This window comes from Ornithorhynchus anatinus, chromosome 7 (genome assembly GCF_004115215.2).
Source record: "Ornithorhynchus anatinus isolate Pmale09 chromosome 7, mOrnAna1.pri.v4, whole genome shotgun sequence".
In the NCBI taxonomy this organism is placed as follows: Eukaryota; Metazoa; Chordata; class Mammalia; order Monotremata; family Ornithorhynchidae; genus Ornithorhynchus; species Ornithorhynchus anatinus.
In genome coordinates, this window is record NC_041734.1 from 81,920,992 (window position 1) to 81,939,318 (window position 18,327).

Below are 18,327 nucleotides of genomic sequence, written 5' to 3' on the forward strand. Positions count from 1 at the left end.
GTATTGTACTCTCTTAAACGCTTCATCTAGTGCTTTGCACACAGTAAGCGTTCAATAAGTAAGCGTTCAATAAATATGATTGAATGAACTTGGATTTGCACTCTTTATTCACCCTTCCCTCAGCCCCACAAGACTTATGTCTATATCTGTAATTTATTTATTCCTACTAATGTCTGCCTCCCCTTCTAGACTGTAGCTTCTTGTGGGCAGGGAACAAGTCCACCAACTCTTGGTAGATTGCGCTCTCCTAAGCATTTAGTACAGTGCTCCCCTATAGCATGTATGTCAGCTCGTTGTGGGCAGCGATTGTGTGTGTTTATTGTTGTATTCTCCTCTCCCAAGCCACCTCTCAGGGTGGCACCTGGAGAGTTCCCAGTCCTCTACTAGTCTCGGCTATGGGAGGGAGAGTCAAGCAGAGGCCTGTCCATTCCATTCCTAGCTTGCCCAGTGTCTAGCGAGTGGCAGACCAGCTGCTACAAGTCAAAACATCCCCGTGCCGGGCAGCAGCGACACAGAAGAGAGTCCAGGGCGGAGACTCAGGTTTACTGTATGGAAGGAAGCAATGGTCAACCGCCTCCGGATTTTTTCCAAGAAAACTCTGAGGATCCACTACCAGAATGATGGCAGATGGAGGTGGGGCGTTCTGGGAGAGATGTGTCCATGACGTCGCTATGAGTCGGACACGACTCGACAGAATAAGACAACAACAACTCTCCCAAGTGCTTATACAGAGCCCCGCACATGGTAAGCGCTCAATAAATACAACTGAATGAAAAGGAAGCGCTCAATAAAAACCACTAATGGATTGAGTGGATGCACAAAAAAACTTTTCCCTTGAGCTTGTGGTGCTGTTTTCTATTTTGCCTCCTTTGTCTCTGGTTCATTTTTGGAAGGTTTTGATGAGAGGGAGCCACTCCCTCCTTGCTGACTGGGTGTCGTGCTGGTTCTCCTTAGTCGGTGGCTCTATCTCAGCTTTCAGCTGAGATGTAGCGCTGTCTATTTTCCGTGTCCTTAGAACGCTCCCTCTGCCCTCCCTCGGGTTTCGGTTTCCCAATTTTCGGCTCTCCATAAGGCAGCTGGGTCCCCTGCTGTGCTCACTCTACTCTCAGATCCCAAAGTACGGGAAAATCATTTAAGTATCATTGGCTATATTCCCCTTCAAACAAAAATCTCCCCAAAGTGAATAAAATCAAAATCAGCAATTGTATTAGTTTAGAGCAAGATGGACTTATGTGGTAAAAGGTCAAAAGTTTGGAAACAGCAGTCTCCTAACTCTATTGTTCTCTTTCAAACACTCAGCACAGTGCTCTGCCCACAGTAAACCGTAAGCTTCTTGAGGGGATGGCTCACGTCCACTAACTCTATTGTCCTCTCCCAAGTGCTCGGTACAGTGCACTACACACAGTAGACTGGAAGCTTCTTGAGGGCAAGGATCACCTCTACTATTGTGACTGAACTCTCCCAGGCGCTCAGTACAGTGGTCTGCATACAGTAAACTGTAAGCTTCTTGAAGGCAGCGATGGTATCCACAGAGTCGCTTGCATTCTCCCAAGGGCTCAGTACAGTCCTCTGAGCACAGTAGTTGACTGATTTTGCAACAGTAGTTAAGAATCAATAATCAAGGAACTAGTAGACAAGAAATACACCAAAGATTAATGTTAGGAAGACTTGCTATGAAGAGCCTAGAAAAAGTCATGAAACATGCTGATGTAACAATTGCCACGAAAATACAAATTGTCAATTCTATGGTGTTTCCATTGACAGTATATGGATCCGAAAGCTGGACAGTGAAAAAGTAGGATAGAAAGATAGAAAGGATTCTTTCTAAGAGGATAGAAAAGTTCTTTTGAAATGTGGAGTTGGAGAAGGCTTCTGTGAATACCCTGGTCTGCCCGAAAAACAAACAGATGGATTTTGGAGCAAATTAAGCTCAAGTGGTCCTTGGAAGGCCAAATGACTCGACTTGGATGAGCATATTTTGGACACAGAATTAGGAGGACTGATGCTCTGGAGAAGACACTAATGCTAGGAAAAGTCCAGGGAAAACGTGGAAGAGACAGACCGGCAGCTAGATGGAGAGAGACCGTAACAACCATAACAGAAAAACTGTTAGAAAGGTTATGGATTATGGCAGCAGACAGGATAATAATAATAATAATAATGTTGGTATTTGTTAAGCGCTTACTTTGTGCCGAGCACTGTTCTAAGCACTGGGGTAGACACAGGGGAATCAGGTTGTCCCACGTGGGGCTCACAGTCTCAATCCCCATTTTACAGATGAGGTAACTGAGGCACCGAGAAGTTAAGTGACTTGCCCAAAGTCACACAGCTGACAAGTGGCCAAGCCGGGTTTCGAACCCATGACCTCTGACTCCAAAGCCCGTGCTCTTTCCACTGAGCCACGCTGCTTCTAGACAGGATGTTCTAGAGAAAGTATATCCATAGAGTCGCTACGAATCAGAAATGACTCAACGGCACTTGATGATAATAATAATCAGTGAGAAGCAGCGTGGCTTAGTGGAACAGGACGAAGAGGCAGAGGCCGGTCCCAATAACTCAATCACTTGCCTGCTGCGTGGGCTTGGTCTAGTCCCTTGCTCTTGACTTCAATTTCCTCAACTGTAAAATGGGGGTTCAATACCTGCTCTCCTTCCCCCTTAAACTGTGAATCCCATGTGGACTCACTGTTTCTGACCGTCCTCTAGACTGTGAGATTGTTGTGTCTACCAAATCTGTTAGATTAGGCTCTCCCCAAATGCTTAGTACAATGCTCTACACCCAGAAAGCACTCAGTAAATACGATTGATTGACTGTAACTACCCCAGCGCTCAGCTCAATTTTTGGCTCATAGGAAGCACTAAACAGATCCCACCATTATTATAATCGTACTCTCCCACACTCAGTACAGTGCTCTGCACATAGTAAGCACTCAATAAATACAATTGATTATTATTAGGAGGTTTGGATTCGAGTCTCAGCTCTACTTTTGTGGTTTTGGGCAAGTACCAACCCACTCTGAGCCTCCCTCTCCCCATCCATCATATATGGGTAGAATCTATCTGTTTCTCTCCCTTTCGGGTGGAGAGCCTCGCGAGAGACAACGTGCGTGTCTAATTTCCAGCTGGGTACTTGCTCCCAGCTTTTAGAACAGCGTTCTGCCCACATTAAGCATTTAATGGATACCAATTATTGCTGCTCTATCGATGCCGGCCCGCCAGTTGTTGGATCTGACTCTCAGGTAGCTGGTGCAGTGTTCAGCACAGTGCTCAGCACGTGGCCGATTCTAACTGGTGATGACATCGGGCCACATGGCCCCGGCCCCTGCTCCAGCCTAGACAGCACCATCGAGTCTCTCTCAGAAATGGGGACCGGGGCAGGGTGGGTAAAGCCCGGGCCTAGGAGTCAGAAGGTCACGGGTTCTAATTCTGGTTCCACCACTTGTATTCTATGTGAACTTGGGTAAATCACTTCACATCGCTGGGCCTCAATTACCTCATCTGTAAAATGGGGATTGAGAGTGTGAGCCCCAAGTGGGACAGGGTCTGGGTCCAACCCGATTTGCTTGTATCCACCCCAGCGCTTAGTACAGTGCCCGGCACATAGTAAGTGTCGAACAGATACCATAATTATTATAATTATTATTAAGAGCACTCTGCCCATGCCCAGGGAATGAAAAATGTTTGGCAAACAGAGGAGGGCAGGAGGGGTCGCAGTGGATTCTGAACCAAGGAGGAGAGAAAGCGCTCAATAAATATGATTGATTGAATGAATGAGAGGGGCCAAACCAGGCCTTAGAACAGCTTCCTTCCCAGGCATAGAGGGGCATTGTTCCTAATTCCTGGACCCCTCTAGGCCCCCAGAGCAGCCCCCTCCCGGGGGTCGGGGAGGGTCAGTCAGTCAATCAGATTTATTGAGCACTTACAGGGGCAGAACACTGGACTGAGCACTTGGGAGAGGACTACAGAACAATACAATAGACACTTTTATTGCCCAAGTGAGCTTACAGTTTAGAGGAGGAGACAGACATTATTAGAAGCAAATAAATAAATGACAGATATGGATCTAAATGCTGTGGGGCTGGGAGGATGAAGAAAGAGAGCAAGTCGGAGCGATGCAGAAGGGAGTGGGACAAGAGGAAAGGAGGGCTCAGTCAGGGAAGGCCTCTTGGAGGAGATGGGCCACCCAGGATCTGATTGCCTGAATGCCCAGTGACTGCCCGCCAATGACCGTCCAGGGGGCGCCTCGAAATAGCCTTTCCTCGCACGCCCCCGCTGTCCACCCTGAGCCAGACCTCGGGCAGGGGAGGGCAGGGCAGGGCAGGGCAAGGCCGGCTTTCGGGCCTGACAATTAAAGCCTAAATTTAGGGTCCCGTGGGCAGAGCAGCCCCAGATGGCCCAGGCCAGTCCGGAAACGGCCCGGAGACGTCTCTGCACCAGCGGGGGACAGAGAGGGGTGACCGCCCCCTCCCCCGGCCCGGTCCCTCCCGCGTGACGACAGGAGTCCGCCTGAGCTTAACATGCGTGTGCCCGTGGGGCCGGGCACGGACCCTTGGGGACGAGCACGTGCCCGCGGGGTCCGGCGTGTGCCAGGCACCAGCTGTGGGCAATGCCTGGCCCGGGCACCGGAGAAAGGCAGAGGAATTCCATCACGGTCCAGCTCCGTGCAAGCTGGCCTCCAAGTTGGCCTGTGTGTATCAATTTGGTGCTCACTGTGTGCCAAGCACTCGGGCCAACATGGAATAATCAGATCTGACCCAGCCTGTGCCCACGATGGGGTTCATAGTCTTGGAGAAGAAAGAGGTGGATTCATTAGATCGCATTTATTGAACGCTTACTGTGTGTGGAACACTGTACTAAGCGCTTTGAAGAGGACAATAAAAGAATAAATAGACATATTACCTGTCCACAACGAGCTTACAGTTTAGAGGGGGAGAAAAATTATTTATTCATTCAATTGTATTTATTGATCGCTTACTGTGTGTGCAAAGCACTGTACTAAGCGCTTGGGAGAGGACAATTTAACCATAAACAGACACATTCCCCACACCAACAAGCTGATACTTGTTAGGTACTTACTATGTGCCAAGCACTGTTCTAAGCACTGGGGTAGATACCAGTTACTCAGGTTGGACACAGTCCCTTGTTCCACATGGGGCTCACCTTCTTAATTCCCATTTTACAGATGAGGTAACTGAGGTCCAGAGAAGTGAAATGATTTGCCCAAGGTCACACAGCAGAGAAGTGACGGGAACGAGAATTATAATTCAGGTCTTTCTGACTCCCAGCCCCATGATTTATCCACTGAGCCCCTCTGCATTCTACAAATTTATATCCCATTCTACAGTGGAGGAAATGGAGGCCCAGGGAGGGTAAGCGGCCTGCCCAAGGTCGCCCAGCAGGCCCTTAGAGAAGCTGGGACAGAATAATAACAATAATTGGGTATTTGTTAAGCACCTACAAGGTGCCAAGCTATGTCCTAAGTGCCGGAGAGCATAAAAGATCATCAGGTCCCACAAGGGGCTCACATTGGAAGTAGGAGGGAGAAGAGGCATTGAATCCCCATTTCACAGATGAGGGAACTGAGGCCAGGAGAAGTGAAATGACTTGCCCAGGGTCACATAATAATAATAATAATGTTGGTATTTGTTAAGCGCTTACTATGTGCAGAGCACTGTTCGAAGCGCTGGGGGAGACACGGGGGGAATCAGGTTGTCCCACATGGGGCTCACAGTCTTAATCCCCATTTTACAGATGAGGTAACCGAGGCCCAGAGAAGTGAAGTGACTTGCCCACAGTCACACAGCTGACAAGTGGCAGAGCTGGGATTCGAACTCATGACCTCTGACTCCAAAGCCCATGCTCTTTCCACTGAGCCACGCTGCTTCTCTGCTTCACATAGCAGGCGAGTGGAGGAGGGGGGATTAGAACCCAGGCCTCGGCTCTTTCTACTAGACCACTCCGCTTCTCTTTCCCCCAGGTACCCTGACCCACCTAATGGACCACAGGCCTGGCCCAGCGTGGACAGAGGGGAATGCCCCACCCCACCGTGTCTGGGCATATCAGATCCAGGGGGTCAGAGGGCCTCCCGGTGCCCCCGGCCCCACAGCCGGACCCCCGGCCTCTGCCCTGGGCTCCGCCCTCAGCCACTCACTCCGGACTCGCCCTCACCCTCCGCCTGTCATTATCCCAGAAAAACTCCTAAAAAAATCTCCTGAAAAACCACCGGCTCTCCACCCCGCCTGTCCCCAGAGCTGGAATTAGCAGCCGCTCCTTTATATAGCACCTCTCCCTCACCCCCTCAGTGGCCCAGCCCCAGGGGAAGCGGGGGGCGGGGGCGGGGGGGGGAATGGGGGTTCAGCCATTGCGTTTGACCCCATGGTGACTGTCTGGTTGACCCCATGGTGACTATCTGATGGCCAGGGGTCTGTCCGGGATGGACACAGCACAGGATGCCACAATGTCTGGGATATCCCATGTGTCCAACGAGGCCCTCATTTCCTCTTCTCCCACTCCTTCTAATAATAATAATAATAATGTTGGCATTTGTTAAGCGCTTACTATGTGCTAAGCACTGTTTTAAGCGCTGGGGTAGATACAGGGTAATCAGATTGTCCCACGTGGGGCTCACAATTTTTAATGCCTATTTTTACAGATGAGGCAACTGAGGCACAGAGAAGTGAAGTGACTTGCCCAAGGTCACACAGCAGACAAGTGGTGGAGTCAGAATTAGAACCCACAACCTCTGACTCCCAAGCCCGGGCTCTTTCCACTAAGCCACGCTGCTTCTTGCATTTGGATTTGCTCCCTTTCTTCACCCCTTCTTCGGCCCCACAGCCCTTATGTCTAGAACTCTAATTTATTTCTATTAACATCTGACTCCCCCTCTAGACTGTAACCTCCTCGTGGGCAAGGAACGGGTCTACCCAATCTGCTGTTCTGTCCTCTCCCAAGCACTTGGTAACTATAATAATAATAACAACAATAATGATGGCATTTGTTAAGCGCTTACTCTGTGCTAAGCAATGTTCTAAGTGCTGGGGTAGATACTAGGTAATCAGGTTGAACACAGTCCCGGTTCCACATAGGGCTCACAGTCTTAATCCCCATTTTGCAGACGAAGGAACTGAAGCCCAGCAAAGTGACTTGCCCAAAGTCACACAGAAGACAAGTGGCGGAGACAGGATTAGAACCCAGGTCCTTCTGACTCCCAGGCCGGGGGTCTAGCCATTAGGCCATGCTGCCGTGCACGCAGTAAGTTCTCAGTAAACACCACTGATTGATGGATTGATTATTGTCAGCACCGGTCCACGGCTGGCTGTACTGTTGGAGCTGCCACGGGGCAGGGGTTGGGGGCTCGGAGAGGCCCATGGTTCAGGTTGGGGGCCCTTGCTGGCTGCCCAGAAGCCCCCTGCTTCCAGGAAGCCTCCCACCCCTCACAGCACTCAGCCACGGACTGCTTCATCAGCTCTGCACAAGCCATTTTTCTATAAAACGTTTGGTCCGCATCTCCCCACTCAAGACCCTCCAGGAACCCCTCCTGGCCCAACCACCTCCGTATCGATCGGAAACTCCTCACCGACGACCTTAAAACGCTCAATTGCTTCTCCCCCAGCTCACCTCGCTGCTCTCCCACTCCAGCCCAGCCCACACACTTCGCTCCTCTAACACCAACCTACTCCCTGTCCTTCGATCTTGTCTATCTCATTCATTCATTCAATCGTATTTATTGAGCGTGCCGCCCATCCTTACCCCACATCGTCCTCCCTCCTGGCCAGGACCGCCTCCACATCTGACAGACCACCACTCTCCCCGTCCTCAAAGCCCTCCGAAAATCACATCTCTGGAAAGCCTTCCCGGATCAGTTTCTCATGTAAGCTCGTTTTGGGTTGGGAATGTGTCTCTTATATTATGTTATACTTTGCAGGGTGGCTGGGTGAGAAGCAGCGTGGCTTAGTGGCAAGACCCCGGGCTTGGGAGTCAGAGGATGTGGGTTCTAATCCCGCCTCTGCCACTTGTCTGCTATGTGACCTAGGGCAAGCCACTTAACTACTCTGGACCTCAGTGACCTCATCTGGAAAATGGGGAGAAAGACTGTGAGCCCCAGTGGGACAACCTGATGACCTTGTATCTACTCCAGAGCTTAGAACAGGGCTTGACACATAATAAGTGCTTAATAAATACCAACATAATTATTATTATTATTCACATCTGGCAGATTGCCACTCTCCCCGTCCTCAAGGCCTTCCTCAAGTCACATCTGCAGAAAGCCTTCCCTGATCGGTTTCCCTGTAAGCTCGCTGAGGGCCAGGAATGTGTCTCTCATAATGTGTTGTACTCTCTCAAGTGTTTAGTACCATGCCCAGCACACGGTAAACGCTCAGTAAATACGACTGATCAATCTTCTCTCTCTATTCACCCTCCCCTCAGCATCACCTGTGAACTTTGGTCTGTTTTCCCTAAGCCCTTTGATCCTCGCTCCACCCCCAGCCCCAGAGCACTTATGAAGCTGTGGGGGAAGCAGCATGGCCTAGTGGCAAGAATCCAGGCTTGGGAATCAGAGGTTGTGGCTTCTATTCCCGGCTCCACCGCTTGTCTGCTGAGTGACCTTGGGCAAGCCATTTCACTTCTCTGTGCCTCAGTTACCTCATCTGTCAAATGGGGATGGAGACGGTGGGCAATACGTGGGACAACCTGATTACCTTGTGTCTCCCCCAGCACTTAGAATAGTGCTTGGCACATTATAAGTTTTTAACAAATGCCATAACAACAACAATAATAATAATAATGAGCATGTCCTTAGACTCTGTGCTTCTCCTCTCTGCTACTGTACTTTTATCATCTGTCTCCCCGGCTTGATTCTAAGTTCCTTGAGGGCAACATCAGGCCCACTAACTCTATTAAAATGTACTCTCCCAAATGCTTAGTACAGTGCTCTGGCCATTGTAAGCACTCAATAAATGCCTTTGACTGAAGTTGATACGAGATAATCATATTGGACAATCCCTGTCCCATCAGGGAGAGGGTTTGAGAGAGCAAAGATCTTATCCCCATTTTATAGATCGGGAAACAGGGGCTCAGTTTAGTGACTGACTTCAATTCAGAGCTTTGTATTGAGGTTTCTACAGCGAGGAGGGTGTTCTACCAAGTACCATCTATCTATCTTTAACGATATTTACTGAGCACTTATCCTGTGTACTAAGTACTTCAGGGAGTCCAAGAGCCTTAGTTATCATCAAACAGAAACTCCTCCCCATTGGCTTTAAAGTCCTCAATTCCCTTGTCTCCTCTCACCTCCCCTTGCTATTCTCCTACTCCAACCCAACGTGCACACTTGGTTCCTCTAATGCCAACCTTCTCACCGGGCTTCCATCACATCTATCTCGCCACCGACCTCTCGCCCACCTTCTGCCTCTGGCCTGGAAGGCCTTCCCTCCTCATATCCTAAAGACAATACCTCTTCCCGCCTTCAAAGCCTTATTGAAGGCCCATCTCCTCCAAAAGGTCTTCCCTGACTAAGCCCCACTTTTCCTCATCTCCCACGCCCTTCTGCCCTGATTTGTTCCCTTTATTCATCCCCCTTACCCACCCTCACAGCACTAATGTCCATATCTGTCATTTACTTATTTCCATTAATGTCTGTCTTCCCCTCTAGTGAGCTCGTTGTGGGCAGGGAATGTGTCTATTTTTGTACTGTATTCTCCCAAGTGCTTAGTACAGTTCTCCGCACCCACTGAGCACTCAATAAAAACGATTGAATGAATGAAAGTAACCACATTCCCTAGGTCACCTCAAGGAGCTGCAGTCTACCGTGTGCAAAGCACTGCATTGATCATTTGGGAGAGTAATCAATCATATCTATTGAACACTTACTGTGGGAAGAGCTCTGTACTAAGCGCCTGGGAGACTACAATATAACAGCGTTGATAGACACATTTCCCGATCACAAAGAGCTTACTGTCTAGAAGGGGAGACAGACATTGATGTAAATAAATTACAGCTGTGTATATAAAGTGCTGCGGGGATGAGGGAGGGGTGAATAAAGGATGCGAAGGGATGTGCAGAAGGGAGTGGGAGAAGAGGAAATGAGGGCATAGTGGGGGAAGGTCCCTTGGAGGAGATGGACCTTCAGTAAGGCTTTAATGGGGCGGGGAGAGTCACTGTCTGTCGGATATACAGGGGGAGGGTGTTCCAGGCCAGAGGCAGGATGTAGGCGAGAGCTCAGCGGAATGAAGGCCCAGTGAGTAGGTTGGTGTTCGAGAAGAGGAGTGTGCGGGCTGGGATGTAGTAGGAAATCAGGAAGGCGAGGTAGGAGGGGGCAAGCTGACTGAGGGCTTTAAAGCTGAAGGGAAGGAGTTTCTATCTGATGCAGAGGTGGATGGGCAACTACTGGAGGGTCTTGAGGAGTAGTAAAACGTGAACCGAATGGCTTTGCAGAAAAGGGCAGCAGAGTGAAGTATGGACTGGAGCGGGGAGAGACGGGAGGCAGGGAGGTCAGCCAGGAGGCTGATGCAGTAATCACGGCTTCAACTACCACCTCTATGCGGATGATATCTAAATCTACATCTCCTCCCCTGATCTCTCTCCCCTTCTGCAGTCTCACATCTCCTCCTGCCATCAAGACATCTCTACTTGGATGACCTCCCATCACTGCAAACTTAACATGTCCCAAACAGAGCTCCTTAACTTCCCACCCAAACCCTGTCCTCTCTCTGCCTTTCCCATCACTATATTCATTCATTCATTCATTCATTCATTCATTTATTCAATCATATTTATTGAGTGCTTACTGTGTGCAGAGCACTGTATTAAGCACTTGGAAAGTACAATTTGGCAACAACAGAGACAATCCCTACCCAACAGTGGACTCACATTCTGGAAGCGGGGAGACACAGGCGGGCACCACCATCCTTCCGGTCTCACAAGCTCGTAACCTTGGCGTTATCCTTGACCCTTCTCTCTCATTCAACCCACGTATTCAATCCGTCACCAAATCCTGCCGGTTCCACCTTCACAACATCGCTAAAATCCACCCTTTCCTCTCCATCCTAACTGCTACCACGTTAATCCAAGCATTTATCCTACCCCGCCTGGATTATTGCATCAACCTCCTTGCCTCCTCTCTCTCCCTAATCCAGGTCATACTGAACTCTGCTGCCCATGTCATTTTTCTACAAAAAGGTTTGGGACATGTCACCCCGCTCCTCAGAAAACTCCAGTGGTTGCCCATCTACCTCCGCATCAAACAAAAACTCGTCACCATTGTCTTAAAGCCTTCCACCCCTTGCCCCCTCCTAGCTCACCTCACTTCTCTCCTTCTCCAACCCAGCCCATACGCTCCTCTCGTCTACTGCGAATCTTCTCACTCTGCCTCAATCTCGCCTCGCCCATCACCAACCCCCTTGCCCACACCCTGCCTCTGACCTGGAACTCCCTCCCTCCTCACTTCTGACACTTCTGCCCCACTTGAAAGCTTTATTGAAGGCCCATCTCCTCCAAGAAGCCTTCCTCTTCTCCCACTCCCTTCTGCGTCGCCCTGACTGGCTCCCTTTGCTCATCTCCACTCCCAGCCCCACACCACTATGTCCATATCCGTCATTTCATTTATTTGTATCGATGTCTGTCTCCCCCCCTTCTAGTCTGAGAAGCAGCGTGGCCCAGTGGAAAGAGCCCGGGCTTGGGAGTCCGAGGTCATGGGTTCGAATCCCAGCTCCGCCACTTGCCAGCTGTGTGACTGTGGGCAAGTCACTTAACTTCTCTGTGCCTGTTACCTCATCTGTAAAATGAGGATGAAGACTGTGAGCCCCACATGGGACAACCTGATCACCTTGTATCCCCCCAGTGCTTAGTACAGTGCTTTGCACATAGTACACGCTTAACAAATACCACCATTATTATTAGACTGTAAGCTCAATGTGGGCAGGGAATGTGACTGTTTATTGCTGTAATGTAGAAGCAGCACGGCGGAGTGGATAGAGCTTGGGCCCCGGGAGTCAGAAGGTCATGGGGTTCTAATCCTCACTCTGACACTTTTATGCTCTGTGACCTTGGGCAAATCACTTCACTTTTCTGGGCCTCAATGCCCTCATCTTTAAAAAGGGGATTGAGACTGTGAGCCCCACATGGGACAGGGACTGTGTCCAACCCGATTTGCTTGGATCTGCCCCAACTCTTAGAACAGTCCTGACACATAGTGCGCACTTAGTTACCTCATCTGTAAAAAGAGGATTACGACCGTGAGCCCCACGTGGGACAACCTGATTACCTTGTATCTACGCCAGCACTTAGAACAGTGCTTGGCACATAGTAAGTGCTTGGCACATCAGTAAGATCATTATTATTCATTCATTCAATTGTATTTATTGACTGCTTACTGTGTGCAGAGCACTGTACTAAGGGCTTGGGAAAGTACAATACAGCAAAGAAGATAGACAATCTGTTATTTATTATCACTGTCCTCTCCCAAGTGCTTAGTACAGTGCTCTGCACACAATAAGTCCTCGATAAATGACTGACTGAATGAATGAATAATCAAGGTGGGATAGGATATAAGGCCTTGGATCAACACAGGAGCAGTTTGGATGGAAAGAGGTGGATTTTAGGGATGTAATTAGTAGATAAGATCCCTTGCCCTCAAGAAGCTTATTGTCTACTGTGTGCAGAGCACTGGATTGAGCTCTGGAGAGAGGACATCAGAGTGAGTAGACAAAATCCCGGCCCTCAACGGCCCAGCCCACTCCCCTCTAAGGATTTCCCCAGGAAGCATCCGGATTCCCTGCCCAGCTGGGATCAGGCTGCCAGGTGGGTGGGTGGGCGGGTGGGGGGTCAGTGGGCAGAGGGCCAGTGGGAGGAGGGCCAGTGGGAGGAGGGCCAGTGGGCGGGCCGGGGCGGGCCCGGCCCGAGCCTCAGGGCTCCCACGGCAGCAGTTACTCGTCAGCGCGGGGGACAGGCTGGCTGGGTGCCTGCCAGCCCCCGCCAGATGCTGCAAGCTGCCAAACAATAGCACGGAAGGCCCCCTGGGAACCGCCAACAATATACTGGACCCTCTTCCCTCCTCTTTCCTTCCGGCTTCTGCATCCAGCCCTTGGCGGTCACCACTCAAGGGGCCCGCAGCTGCCCTGTCCCACCCCGCCTCGGATAACTGTCCTGCCCACCTCAGACCACTGCCCTCCCCCCCCACACACACACAACTGCCCCTTCCTGCCACAGACAACTGCCCTGCCCCACCCCGATACAGATCACTGCCCCAAACGCCAGAGATGACCGCCCCACGCCGCCCCACACCACTGCCCTGCCCCACCCCGGACCACTGCCCCTCCCTGACACAGACCACTACCCCGCCCCGCATAACTGCCCCTTCCCACCTCACCAGGCCCCGGCCAACTGCCCGCTCTACCTCAGACGAGGACCCCCACCTCATGTCAGATACCTGCTCCGCCCCCGAGCACACTGGGGCACTGGAGGCAGAGACTCTCAGACATTCCCCCCACCCCTGCTCATCCCCTGAACCCCTGCGCCTGGAGCAGACCAGGGCACCGCCCCAGGGATCCCCCGGGGCCAGAACGTGTCCGGCAGGAGTAACACGGGCCTGCAGGTCCTCCAGGTCCTCCTCACGCAGAGAAACCCCTCCTGCCACGCCAAATCCATTCTAAAATACAGCTGCCCCAAGTCCTGGGCCCAGGGCCCCTCTCCCCACCCTGCTGCTCCTCCCCAAGGGGCTTTATCTGCTGGGAAAGACTTTGGAGGGATTTCACGTGCACACACACACACAATTTACTGGGCGCTTACTGTGTGCAGAGGACTGTACTAAGCGTTGGGAGAGGACAACACAACAGTAAACAGGTACATTTCCTGCCCACAATGACCTTACAATCTAGAGTTTACACACACACACACACTCATTCATTCAGTCGTACTTATTGAGCGCTTACTGTTTTGGAGCAATGTACTAACCATTTGGGAGAGGACGATACAACAATAAACAGTTACATTCCCTGCCCACAGTGAGCTGACAGTATAGAGCTTGCACACACACACACACACACACATTCAGTCTTATTCATTGAGCACTTAATCTGCGCAGAGGATGTACTAAGCGTTTGGGAGAGGACAATACAACAATATACAGTTACATTCCCTGCCCACAAGGAGCTGACAGTCTAGAGCTGTCTCTCTGTCTCTGGTGTCTCAGTCCGATTCCCCAGGAGAGGAGCGGAACAGCGTGGAGGGGAGGAGCGCTTGGGTCAGTCCGGGTCAGTCTCGGGTCAGTGCGGGTGGGCCCGGCTCTGGGCTCTGGGCTCTCTCTCTGTCTGTCTCTGTCTGCCTCTGTGGGCCGGAGGGCTGCCTGTTGACCCCGGATATCTGCCCAGACCCCAACCCCCAAGCCCACGAGGGCGGGCAGGCCGGACCCCGAGTGCGAGCAGGACCCTGAGAGCGGGCAGGATGGAGCCCAAGGGCAAGCAGGACCCTGAGAGTGGGCAGGCCGGACCCCGAGGATGGGCAGGACCCCGAGAGCGGGCAGGACGGACCCCGAGGGCAAACAGGCCGGACCCCGAGGGTGGGCAGGACCCTGGGAGCGGGCAGGCCGGACTCCGAGGATGGGCAGGACCCCCTGGGCGGGCATGCAGGCCGGCAGGCAGGTCCCTGAGCGCCCGGCCGGGGACGGACGGCCAATCGCACAACTTGGTGTTGCCGCCCACGACGATTATTCGCTGCCCCTTCGCACAAAGCGCTGGCCGGGGGCCCAGCTGGGCCGCGGACTCCTTTCCCGACAGACAGACAGACAGCTAGCTTTGCCTGCCCTCCTTGCCTCCCACACTCACACACGATCATTCAATCCCCGGTACTTATTGAGCGCTTCCTGCGCCCCCTCGCCCCGTACCGAGCGGTCGGGGGAGTCCAGCACAACCGAGTGGGCGGACGCCATCCCCCGGACGGCACCTTCACAAAGGCCCACGGCCGCACCTTCCACACAAAGATCCATTCATCCCGTTGTATTTACTGAGCGCTTTGCGCCCGCAGGGCACCGGACTCGGCGCCCGGGACAGTCGACTACAGAGAGAGAGAGAGAGGAGACCCCGGCCCTGAAGGAGCTCAGGGACTGGGGGTGGGGGCGCGGGGGGGGGTCCCCCCATCCGGGCCGGGGTGCCCACACACACTCACACGTTCCGCACCCAGAGATGCCGCCCTAAGCAACGGAACAAAGGAGCGGGGCGGGAGTCGAAGCAGCTGCTGTTGCTGTTGGGCGGGACCGGGCCCCCTCCCCTCCTTGTCCCCCCTCATCCTCCCCTCCCTCCCACCCCAGTCGGGACCCCCCTCCTCCCTTCCCCTAGCTGTCGCCCAATTGTCCATTCCAGGCGCTTAGTACGGTGCTCCGCACAGAGTCAGCGCTCAATAAAGACGATTGAACGAATGAATGAGTGAATCCCCCTCCTCCCATCCCTCTCCTCCCCCCATCCCCCATCCCCCGGCTCTTTGTGTGCCCCCCACCCCCGGGCCGGGGACAAAGCTGCTCCCCTCCACGCCTCCCCACCCCAGAAACTCACACCCACACACCCCATGCACACTCCCAGACACACTTACTCGTGCACAATCCCAAGCTCACACACACAGACAGACAGAGACCCCCTCGCTCCCCGGGCAGGTCCGGCAGGACGGAGGGACGGAGGGACGGAGAAGCGGAGGGCCGGCCGGTGCTACCTGTCGGCTGGCGGACGGTCCCGGGCACCGACCGGCTGAGCGCTCCGGTCGCCTCCGACGAGGGCGGACACACGGACGGACACAAGGACAGAGGGAGGGACCGGTGCCCGGCGGCCAGGACTGTCCCACGGCTGGGCGGGGAGGATGGGGGTGGGGCGGGGTGGGGGCGGGGCTCGGGGAGGGGCCGGGGGGCGGGGCGGGGCCGGGGCCCGGGGGCCGGGGGTCGTGACCCCTGTCCGGGGCGGCCCGCAGCGGCGCCGCCCAGGTGGGGCCGCCGCGCCCCGCCAGGTGGGTTCGGGGCGCCCCCCAGCGGCCGCCGCTCGGCACCGCCTGGGATGGCGCTTCCACATGCGATCAGGGCGCCCCCCAGCGGCCGCCGCTCGTCACCGCCGGCGATGGCGCTTCCGAGTGGGATCGGGGCGCCCCCCAGCGGCCGCCGCTCGGCACCGCCTGTGACGGCGCCACCCAGCGGCCGCCGCTCGGCACCGCCTGGGATGGCGCTTCCACATGCGATCAGGGCGCCCCCCAGCGGCCGCCGCTCGTCACCGCCGGCGATGGCGCTTCCGAGTGGGATCGGGGCGCCCCCCAGCGGCCGCCGCTCGGCACCGCCTGTGACGGCGCCACCCAGCGGCCGCCGCTCGGCACCGCCTGGGATGGCGCTTCCACATGCGATCAGGGCGCCCCCCAGCGGCCGCCGCTCGTCACCGCCGGCGATGGCGCTTCCGAGTGGGATCGGGGCGCCCCCCAGCGGCCGCCGCTCGGCGCCGCCGGCGATGGCGCATCCACATGCGATCAGGGCGCCGCCCAGCGGCCGCCGCTCGTCACCGCCGGCGATGGCGCATCCACATGCGATCAGGGCGCCGCCCAGCGGCCGCTGCTCGTCACCACCTGTGACGGCGCCCCCCAGCGGCCGCCGCTCGTCACCGCCGGTGATGGTGCTTCCGAGTGGGATCAGGGCGCCCCCCAGTGGCCGCCGCTCGTCACCCCGCAGCGAGGCCCAGTGGAAAGAGCCCGGGCTTGGGAGTCAGAGGTCATGGGTTCTAATGCTCCTCTGCCACTTAGCTGTGTGACTGTGGGCAAGTCACTTCACTTCTCGGGGCCTCAGTTACCTCCTCTGTAAAATGGGGATTAAGACTGGGAGCCTCACGTGGGACAATTTGATGACCCTGTATCTACCCCAGCGCTTAGACCAGTGCTCTGCACATAGTAAGCGCTTAGCAAATACCAACATTATGATTAGACTGTAAGCCCGTCAATGGGCAGGGACTGTATCTGTTGCCGATTTGTACATTCCAAGCGCTTAGTACAATGCTCTGCACATGGTAAGAGCTCAATAAATACCAATAAAATAAAATAAAACCAAGTGGGCACAGCGCACCACCATATGCGATGGGAAGAGTACACTACCACAACGAACAGTGACATTCCCTGCCCACAACTAGCAGCAGGACCAATCGGCAAGAGCACGGGTTTAGGACTCAGAGGACTACATCCTAATTCCGCCTCTGCCACTTGTCTGCTGTGTGACCTTGGGCAAGTCATTTCACTTCTCTGGGCCTCGGTGACATCATCTGTAAAATGGAGATTAAGACTGTGAGTTCCACGTGGGACAACTTCATTAGCTGGTATCTACCCCAGCGTTTAGAACAGTGCTTGGCACATAGTAAGCGCTTAACAAATCCCCTAATTATTATTACAGCACCGCTAAGAGGGCACAGTGCTCCCCATCGGCTTGGAGGAGCTCAATCCCCTTGCCCTCTCCTACCTCACCTCACTGCTCTCCTCCTCCCACCCGGCCCGCACCCTTTGCTCCTCCAATGCCAACCTTCTCACTGGGCCTCCATCTCGTCCATCTCACCACTGACCCCTGGCCTGCGTCCCGCCTCTGGCCTGGGACGCCCTCCCTCCTCAAATCCCACAGGTGATGACTCTCCCCGCCTTCAAAGCCTTATTGAAGGCCCATCTCCTCCCAGAGGCCTTCCCTGACCAAACCCTCATTTCCTCTTCTTCCGTTCCCTTCTGCGTCACTCTAAATTGCTCCCTTTATCCCCCCCCCACAGCCCCACAGCACTTATGCCCATACCCATAATTTATTTATTTGTATTAATGTCTGTTTCCCCCTCTAGACTGTAAGCTCTTGGGCAAAGAATGTGTCTGTTATATTGTTGTGTTGTACTCTTCCGGGTTCTTAGTACTGTGCTCTGTACTAAACAGAACTCTTTATCTTCCCTCCCAAACCCTGTCCTCCCTGTGACTTTCCCATTACTATAGACGGCACCATCACCCCGTCGACAACCCCTTTCTCCTGGAAACGTTATCCAATCTCAGTTTCACAGACACTGTCCTCTCCTGGTTCTCCTCCTGTCTCTCTGGCCGCTCACTCTCAATCTCCCTCGTGGGCTCCTCCTCTGCTTCCCACCCCTTAACTGTGGGGTCCCTCAAGACAAAGTTCTGGGTCCCCTTCTATTTTCCAGCTACGCTCAATTCCTTGGAGAACTCATTCGCTCCCATGGCTTCAACTACTACCTCTGTGTGGACGATTCCCAAATCTTCCTCTGCAGCACTGATCTCTCTCCCTCTCTGCAGTCTTGCCTTTCCTTCTGCCTTCAAGACATCTCTACTTCAATGTCCT

General features: G+C 53.7%; 1 protein-coding gene across 2 annotated transcripts in view; it reads right to left on the bottom strand.

The window, feature by feature from the left end:
• MYO1B (myosin IB) overlaps window positions 1-15,817 on the bottom strand; it is an 87,462-nt gene extending 71,645 nt beyond the window's left edge. For both annotated transcript variants that reach the window (XM_029068998.2, XM_029068997.2), the window contains exon 1: window positions 15,696-15,817. The gene's annotated coding sequence lies outside the window, so the exon portion shown is untranslated. The remainder of the gene's footprint in view (window positions 1-15,695) is intronic.
• Between the last annotated feature and the right edge of the window lie 2,510 nt (window positions 15,818-18,327).